This window comes from Hylobates moloch, unplaced genomic scaffold, assembly GCF_009828535.3.
Source record: "Hylobates moloch isolate HMO894 unplaced genomic scaffold, HMol_V3 SCAFFOLD_3, whole genome shotgun sequence".
Classification (NCBI taxonomy): Eukaryota; Metazoa; Chordata; class Mammalia; order Primates; family Hylobatidae; genus Hylobates; species Hylobates moloch.
Genome location: NW_026652278.1, coordinates 135,347,800 through 135,357,936, shown reverse-complemented (window position 1 = coordinate 135,357,936; position 10,137 = coordinate 135,347,800). Strand labels below are relative to the sequence as shown.

General features: G+C 38.9%; 1 long non-coding RNA gene across 1 annotated transcript; it reads right to left on the bottom strand.

Annotated features, from left to right (window-relative positions):
- Positions 1-340: 340 nt before the first annotated feature.
- LOC131383002 (uncharacterized) lies at positions 341-2,168 on the bottom strand. Its single transcript, XR_009212653.1, has 3 exons — positions 1,957-2,168; positions 1,768-1,851; positions 341-556 (listed from the first exon to the last, which is right to left on the bottom strand). It is a non-coding gene; the product is annotated as an uncharacterized LOC131383002 (long non-coding RNA).
- Positions 2,169-10,137: the final 7,969 nt, after the last annotated feature.

The window sequence follows — 10,137 nt, the reverse complement described above, 5'->3', positions numbered from 1 at the left end:
AGAAAACTTTCACCAAGGGGTGAAATAAACTTCTGAAGAGGGCAAGGGATGGAGGTGCTAGTGGGGTGTAAATTAAGAGACTGTAAGAAGGAATGCTTGTAAACAGATCTAAACCTGATGGCTAGAGAGTCAGGTCAGAAAGGGACGTAGCATTGATAGTAACATCATCCCTCAGAGCATCTGCATCATAAAATGACTGTTTTTTGTTAAAAAAGACTATTGTTTGTTTATTTGGTTAGAATTCCTTCATTCTACAAATATTTATTGAAGAGTTACCATGTGCCAGCCATCATTCTAAGTGCTGCTAGAAACAAGACAATGTCCTTGCACACATGGGCAGGTTTTTTTCACAACATAATGAAAACAAAATGGAAAATTTTACACATACACACACAGGCATGTGTGTGTGCATGTGTGATTTCAAACTGTAATACATTTTATGAAGGATTAATAGGGAGCATTAGGAGATAGCAGGAGTATGGTGGGGGAGAATGGCAGACTTGGCTAAGTGGTTCACACAACGTCTATTCCAACCTCCTTCCACTGTTCCTTCTAGCTGCAAAGACAAAAAAATAAAATAAAATTTTTATTTTTAGACTGCCTTGAAGTAGAGTTCTGGATGTGATATAGGTTCTACCAATCTTTGTACTTACAAAAGACTTAAATTCAGACTTGAGTTAAGCACGAGACCGTCACCATGAGGCAACAAATTTTGCTACTAAGGATGTAACAAGTGCTGAGTAGCTCTTGAGCCAACACTATGTCAGGTATATTCCTGCAGGTGACAACTGCAGCATTCACTTTCTGGTTCTTGGATGTATGGCTAAGATAGTGTGATTTTGAAGCCAGAAGTTTGGAGTGTGCTTTCTGATAACCCAGTTTCCAAAATGTAGCAAAAATAACAGTCTACTGGTAGATGTTTTTATAATCATTTTGGAAGCCTAACATGGAACCTCCTACCCAGTCATTCCAATAATTTGGTAAGTACCCAATGGCTTTTCTTTTAATATAGCAAGAGTAATTTTTGCTTTTTGCAATTGACTCTGGCCACAATAAGGGACTCCTTATACTGTGTGGTCAAGAATCACATCTCTGAGGAAAATTTGAACTGACACCTGAAGAACTTGGAAGAATCAGCCTAAGAACAGCCAGAACAAGGGAATTTAGGCAGGAAGACTAGCAAGTGAAAACATCTTATGGCCAAAGAGCTTGCACATTGGGACTCAAAAAAGGAGACTTTTAGTACAAGATGAAATTAGGGAGATTGGTAGGAACCAACTTAAGGCAAATAATTTGAAGATTATAATATGTGTGATAGGAAACCATCAGATGGTATGAGGCAGGAAAGTGCCATGATCTTTTTAAAAAGATCATATTGGCTAATGTAGAGAGAATGAAAGGCTACTTTGAGAATTTATGCAAAAGTTGGTGATATTTTGTAGGATAATAGTAGTCAAAAAATTCAAATTGGTAAAAATGACATATTTAGGACATACCTTGGAGGGAAAGTTGATAGGAATTGCTGACAGATTAGATAAAGTTATTTAAAAAGGGGGAAATAAAGTTGATACCAAGGTTTTCAGCTTGAGCAGTTGGGTAGCATTGAGAGGAAAAATACAGGATGATAATCAGATCTGGGTGGGGGAATAAAGAGTTCAATTTGGTACTTTTTAAGTTTGAGATACCTACAGACTCTGTCGCAGTTATCTTTTACTGTGTAACCAGCCATTTCAAAATAGTGGCTTAAAACAATTTATTATTTCTTACAATTCTGTGGGCTAGTTGAATGATTCTTCCATTGGTCTCACTTGATCTCACTTATGTTGCTGCATTCAGCCAACATTTCATGGTCTGGAAGATATGAGACTATTTCATTCACACATCTTAAACTTGGTACCTACTGTTGGCTTTTTCTTTGGGTATTTTATCCTCCAGTAGGTTATACTGTTTTCTCACCATGAGAAGGGACATGAGTGCAGGACATTATCTTGTTTGGAGAGCATGTAGAATGATGGCTGGCACTTAGACTGGCTCTTCACATGGAAGTCTCTTGGGTTAAGCGTCTAAGAAAATGAAAGCAGAGACTGCCAGGCCTCTTCTGACAAGAGCCTGATGATTGTATTTCTACCATACTCTATTCACCAAAGCAAGTCAGACCAAGGGAAAGAAAAACAGACTCTACTTCTTGTTAGGAGCACCATGGTCACAGGGCAAAGGATCACGGGAAAAAAATTGTTGCCATGGGAAATATCTTCAAAAGGAATCTGCCAGAGGCATCCTAGTAGAAATAGAATGTAGATAGTCAGATAGGGTCTGAAACTAAAAGGAGAAGTCTCAATTCACCTATGTGACTTTATTGCCAAGTAATTATCCAGGAACTAAATACAAACTCAGTTACTGATCTGTTAGATTAAATGTTACTATTCACAGACTACTTTTTCTCACTCTAATGCTGCTGATTTTTCAGCATTGTATAGGAGAATTAGAAAATATAAGTACTGTATTAATCTTCTATTACTCTATATCAAGTTGTCACAAAACTTAGATTAAAACAACAAACATTTATTATCTCACACTTTTGCTGGTCCGTATTTTAGATAGTTCTCTCATGGTCTTTCATGAAGCTGCAGTCAAGCTCATAGCTAGGGCTACTATCATCTGAAGGCTTTACTTGGGCTGATGAATCCACTTTTAAGATATCTTATTCACATGGGTGTTAATAGAAATTATTAGTTCCTTGCCATATGAACCTCTCCATAGGACTACTTGAGTATTTCCAAGTGTAGCTTGTCCAAGAAAGGGCAAAAAGAAGGCCAAAGTGTTTTCTATAACCACGTCCAAAATGACGCACTGTAACTTCCACCATATTATGTTTGTTAGAAGCAAGTCAAAACACAACCCATGTTCAAGTAGTGAGAAATGAAGATTTTCCTCTCAAAGAGGAAGTTCAAAGAATTTTTGGAGAAAATTTAAAACCATCAAAAGTATAGATGTAGGTGTGTAGAGTTGGTTGGGAAAAGGCAAAAAAAAAAGTTCCTCTTTGACTGTAATTTGTCAGACTTCCTGGTGCAGTGCAAGGGAAAATCCAAATTAACTAGAAATTTTGTTTCTCCTATGTTTTTATGTCCTTCTGAGATTTCACTTGCCATAGAAGACAAGATGTTTATATTTTGCAGCCCACAATGTTATACTGATAGGCTTAAACAAGACAGAGAAGCAACAGCAGTGAGTGGTATACAGAGCTGGCAGGAGACGCTTTAGCCCATCTCCTTATTATCTCTGAAAACCCCTATGTGCCACTCCAAATAAGCACACAATAAAAATAGTGTTCCTGGTCTGCAAATACGACTTTTAAAACACAATCTTAAGGCCCCTTTCTACTCTTACCTTCTTGTCATATTTCCACTTTTAACCTCCTTCAGTGGCAGGCATTCTGGAGCTGCCTGTGGCTTTAGGGAAAGGGGAATGTGCTCTATGCCATCTCCTGGGCTCCAGCAGAGAAGGAGCTCTTTAGGCAGTGCAGAGTTTCAGTGAAGACACCTACCTTCTTTTGGATCTCTAAGATGAAACAAGAAGGAGACAGTAAGAGTGAACCTCCTGATTTCCTTTAAATTATCAAGAACACCCTAAATATTTAACATCTACCCTAAATCTACACCCAGCATTAGATGCTGAGGTGCAAAAACTTCTGCCTTCAAAGAGCTTACTGCACAATATAGGGAGCTGGAATACATAAACCAGTAAGTGCACAAAATTGTATACTATGATCGATATCTCTGTAGTGGAAGAATGTGGAGGTGGAGTGCCTAAAAAATTTCTTAAAGGAGGTTATATTTGAGTTATTCTTGAATATAAGAAGGGAATTTAGGCAGAAGAGCAGCAGAATGAAACATGAATTGACAATCTCAAATAGAATCGTGGAGATCACAAACTTTGAAATCAGGTAATATTGGGTTTCACTAACTACTACTTTCAAGATTCAGCCAAGGGAAGAAGCAAGAGGGATATTATTTAGAAGAAGAGATTAGATGGTTTTCTATAAAGGGAAGAACTAATCTTACTTATTTTAATGATTCCTCTTAAGGCAAGTCCATTCAGATCAAAAGGGTACGCATTCAAATAATTTTCTTTGAGATGTACATTCAGGATTTTTTGTAAGAGAAGAAAGGCCATATTCCATCATGCAGGACTCATTTCTTGAACTTGCAGAGAGTTTTTATATTTTAAGGTATGTGCAACTGACTTAGGTAGACTATACCTCTTCACTGAAATACCTCCTATGCCTGATAATGAGTAATATTACACTTAAGTAAATGGGTTTAGGAGTAAATTTTCTACTTATATTTAATACGATAGATGTTCCATAAGCCAAATTCCTGTAAACACAGTACATAAAGAAAATATGAAGGACAGACTTTAAGATTCGTGGAGACTATTCCTGATAAAATTTCCCTAAGACTATTTTTCAAAGCCACTATAATTCCCATCAAAAAATTGAGTGCTGCTATAGACGTTGAGCTTTCTTTTAAAAATTTCAATTCAATTTAGGTGCATTATAGCATATTTATTATAATATCATTTATTTTTTATTAATCTCAAATTATTTTCATTATTAAATTAGAATAATTTCTTTAAGATGTCTTCAGGCTAAAGATGAAAATTTGAAGTAGGTTCCTTCTTTCTTATAATCATCTTCCTTCTGATTGGTGTTATGTTTTATGTTGTTCTTATAGAGTCATGTCCTTTAGGGAAGGGGTCGGTAAACTATGACCTGTGGGCTAAATTCAACATATTGCCTGTTTTTGTGGCCATGAGCTAAGAATTATTTTTTCTATTTTTAAAATGGTGGAAAAAAATCAAATGAAGAATAATATTTTGCAACACATGAAAACTAGGTGAAATTTTAATTTCAGATCCATAAATAAAGTTACATTAGGAGCACAGTCATACCTTGGACATACCTTGGAGGGAAAGTTGATAGGAATTGCTGACAGATTGGATAAAGGTATTTAAAAAGGGGGAAATAAAGTTGGAAAAAAATCAAATGAAGAATAGTATTTTGCAACACATGAAAACTATGTGAAATTTTAATTTCAGATCCACAAATAAAGTTACATAGGAGCACAGTGATACTCATTCACTTATATAGTGTCTATGATTATTTTCATGCTATAACAGCAGTGTTGAGTTATTGGGAAAGACATTGTATGGCCTGCAAGGCTTAACATATTTATACCTGGCCCTTTGCAGAAAGTTTGCTGTTCCTTGCCTTAGATGATAGGTTTAAATGCATCTCCACTAGATTGCATTGTGCAGCCCTTATATTTGGTATTTTTAACTATACAAATTAAGTGTTCAAAATGTTGCCCTTCTTCCTAGCTTCAGAGGATGAAAAACTGGAAATATAAGAAATGAAATTTCTTGGATCAAACTTGTTAATTTAAATTTTACTATCTGAAGGGACCTAATCTACTGAGGTTAAATTTAAAAATTGTAATCTGGTTTTAGGAATAGCATTTTCTGTGATTGTAGCATGAGTGTTGAAATTTTGTGCCTATGCAGAATGCCAGGGGGCCACTCCTGAGCCCATTTGGATATAAATAAAGAGGATTACAGTGTTTTGCACACTTTTTCAGTCTGAAATTCTACAATGCAGTAGATGAAGCATAATATGAATTGTTTTGGCATTGCTGGATTCATATAAAGCTCCATGCATTTACACATCTGTGTCTGCAAAAAGAAGAGATAATTGTTCCACTCTATTGCTGTTTATGTATCAGAAGAACAAAAAGGCAACAGAATAAACAAAATGTCATGTCCATACAAATCTTGATTAGGATAAAATCATCTGGCTGGCATTGCCTGTGTACAACATCGCCAACAGGGCGCCAGCCCATGAGGGAAGCCTGCACAAGTCCCCTGTCTTAGGTCTTCAAAGCTTGGGAAAGCTTATTTGAGGGTTTACAAAAAAGCTAGGTCTACCCCAAACAGTCAAGATTTAGTCTCCAAGTCTTTGCTGTTATTAACCAACTTGTCTTTTAAAATCCCTGAAGTCTCAGGAGGTTTCATAATAATTGCAGCATTCAGAATAGGGTGCTTATAAAAGTATGCTTGATTAATATTTAGATCAGGGTTGCTCAACTTCAGAACTATGGACATTTTGGGCCAGATAATTCTTTGTTGTGAAGGTCTACCCTGTGAACTGTCAGATGTTTAACAGTATTCCTAGCCTATTTCCTCTAAATACCTATAGCATTTTCCCAGTTGAGACAACTTAAAATGTCTCCAGACATGTGATGAATGTACCCTAGGGGGCAATATTTCCCCTAGTTGAGAACCAGGATTAAGAAAATTTGTTTCATACCTCAGTGGAATCAAAGGTGCTCGCAGCAGCCATGAGAACAGAATTAGATTTAAAAGACCCGGAATCTGAGTTTTAGAGACATAAAACAATTATCTAAAAATCAAAATAATAATTACCTAAAATTTATTTTAAAAATCTGATTATACATTTAGATTTCCAAAACAGTCTTAGGTTTGCTTATAAAGAAGATAAAATCAGAATACATAGTAGCTCTTTCACCTATTCCAGTGTTTTACATGCCCAATGAATGCAAAGGCTGAACCAGTATGCTTGTCTGCAGAATTTTCTGTTCATTTATTCACCTAACTGATAGTGACAGAGCACCTTCTGAGGGCTTTGACAGACTATCTGCTGGGTAGGGGGGCCCATAGCTTATCGGGTCACTTTTTGATAACATGGCCCTGGTTTCTGTTTATAAACCTTCCACAGCTCCTCTCAGTCTAGAAAATAAAATTAAAATTAAAGTAAGTCCTTTATGGTTTTCTCCGTCATTACTCCCCCCAAATCCATTCAATTTCCAATGATTCATCTAAGTTGGAGTTTCTCAATTCTGGCTATATATTAGAATATCTTGGGGAGCTTTTTTGATTTAATTACCAAGGCATAGGTCTTATTGAATCTCAGTTGTTGGGGCATCAGGGTTTTACCAAAACTCCCTGGGGGATTCTAATATGCAAACAGGATTGAAACCCAGTGGTCTGAGCCACGGGCAGTGATTCCATTTCCCCTTGTCAATGCCTAGTTTAGGAATGAGCACATGGCAAGACATCCTAATGGGGTATGAGGAGAAGTCTGTGTATGTAGGAACATGATTCTGAGAAAATTCTCCTCTCTTCAAAAAATAGTCGTGAGGAAAATGACCTTTGGGCCCTGGGTGATGTTAGATCTGGATCACTCATCTGGAACAAGATGCAGGGCTACAGTCTTCTTGTTTCAGGCCTGAGGATGAAGTCAACATGTGTAAGAGTAAAGAGACAAGAGACTTCATCACAAAGATGCCTTAGTGAATATGCCTGAGCCTGACTCCTTGGAACTTCCTTTTTCGTTAATTAACTGCCTTTTTAAAAAAAATCCAGTCTGAGTTACCTGTTAGTTGCAACCAAAGCATTCTAACTTCTGTAGCATTCCAGAATCTGCTCAGTCCTCCCTGACCCAACAAACTCAGTCATTTTGTCCACACAGGCATGCTGATGCTGCAGCCACTTCTAACTGTTGCCACCCTCTGGTGACATTTCCATGGCTTTACTAATATTTTCTCTCTCAGTAGAATAGCATTGTTTTTCACACTACTTCTAGTGTTGTATTCCAAATATATAACTGCTAAAACTCAATAGAACTTTACTTCTTTTTCTCTGAATAGTCCAAAAAGGTTTCTTTGATGCAATGAATCAGGAACACAGAATTCTTCCATCTTGGAACTCTACCATTCCCAGATTCTTGACATTTCCACTTGCTTGCAGCCAGCAGAAAGATAAAGAGAATGCATAAAAAGAAAACACCCACTTCTGAAATCCTTAGCTTAGCAGCAGCACATATCACTTCTGCTCATAGAAGAAGTTGTCTTATGACTACATGTAGTGCTAAGGAAAGCTGGGAATATGGTCTTGCTATGTGCTATGGACAAAATAAAATAGAGATTTTGTGACTAGCTAGGAGTTTCCACCAGAAAGACTCATGTCAAATCTCATCTTCCCAATCACTCAGCCATATGGGATTTCTATTCTGCCTATGGCCCTGTGCAGTCTGGGAGGTAGCATTAGTTGTGCTGGAATCGTGAATGATCTTTCCACCTAGTTAACATTTTCTCCCACTGGATTGTAAATTCATTGAGAATAGAAACTGTTTTTATGGTCCCCTTTCCTGTCCAGGTTATCCTTATCCTGAAGCAATGGTTCTGAAACTTGAGGTACAAGAGAATCACCTGGAGGACTTGTTACAGCACAATTGCAAATTCTCATCCCCAGAGTTTCTGGTTCAGTTGGTCTGGGATAGAGCCTAAAAATTTGCATTTCTAGCAAGTTTCCACATGATGCTGGTGGAACAATGGACCTATATCAATTCTTACTTGATTTCGTGGTTAACAAATGGTAAGAGGCACACTTCTGAGTTGTTAGTAGTAAAAGGAAGACACAGAAGTCAGGTTTATGCTACCTTCTGAGTCTATACCAAAGTCTATACCAACTACTTCTCTTTCTCTCCTCCATATCCCTCTTATTTTTACTTGTGTGCATCTCATCTAACTGGAGCAAAGCAACCTGAAGAGGCAACTTTTTGCCATTTTCAAAAACATGTATAATTTTTAAAATAGGATACCCATAAAAAATGATGAGTTCATGTCCTTTGTAGGGACATGGATGAAGCTGGAAACCATCATTCTCAGCAAACTATCGCAAGAACAAAAAACCAAACACAGCATGTTCTCACTCATAGGTGGGAATTGAACAATGAGAACACATGGACACAGGAAGGGGAACATCACACACTGGGGCCTGTTGTGGGGTGGGGGGAGGGGGAGGGATAGCATTAGGAGATATACCTAATGTTAAATGACGAGTTAATGGATGCAGCACACCAACATGGCACATGTATACATATGTAACTAACATGCAGGTTGTGCACATGTACCCTAAAACTTAAAGTATAATAAAAAAAACTAATTTGAAAAATAATTTGAGTTAAAAGATGTTAATTTCATTTTAAAATCCTCAAATTTGTCCCGGGAAAGGAAGAGAAAATACTTGTAAATTTATGACAGTAAGAACTCTTGGTGGAGCCAAGATGGCCGAATAGGAACAGCTCCGGTCTCCAGCTCCCAGCCCCAGCGACACAGAAGACGGGTGATTTCTGCATTTCTGCTTGAGGTACCGGTTTCATCTCACTAGGGAGTGCCTAACAGTGGGTGCAGGACAGTCAGTGAAGCGCACTGTGCAGGAGCCGAAGCAGGGTGAGGCATTGCCTCACTCGGGAAGCGCAAGGGGTCAGGGAGTTCCCCTTCCTAGTCAAAGAAAGGGGAAACAGATGGCACCTGGAATATCGGGTCAGTCCCATCCTAATACTGCGCTTTTCCAACAGGCCTGGAAAACGACACACTAGGAGATTGTGTCCCGCATCTGGCTCGGAGGGTCCTATGCCCACGGAGTCTCCCTGATTCCTAGCACAGCAGTCTGAGATCAAGCTGCAAGGAGGCAGCGAGGCTGGGGGAGGGGTGCCCAACATTGCCTAGGCCTGCTTAGGTAAATAAAGCAGCCAGGAAGCTCCAACTGGGTGGAGCCCACCACAGCTCAAGGAGGCCTGCCTGCCTCTGTAGGCTCCACCTCTGGGGGCAGGGCACAGACAAACAAAAACTCAGCAAGAACCTCCACAGACTTAAATGTCCCTGTCTGACTGACAGCTTTGACGAGAGTAGTGGTTCTCCCAGCACGCAGCTGGAGATCTGAGAATGGACAGACTGCCTCCTAAAGTGGGTCCCTCACCCCTGAGCAGCCTAACTGGGAGGCACCCCCCCAGTAGGGACAGACTGACACCTCATTCAACCGGGTACTCCTCTGAGACAAAACTTTCAGAGGAACTATCAGACAGCTGAATTTGTGGCCTCACGAAAATCCGCTGTTCTGCAGCCACCGCTGCTGACACCCAGCCAAACAGGGTCTGGAGTGGACCTCTAGTAAACTCCAACAGACCTGCAGCTGAGGGTCCTGTCTGGTAGAAGGAAAACTAACAAACAGAAAGGACATCCACACCAAAAACCCATCTGTACATCACCATCATCAAAG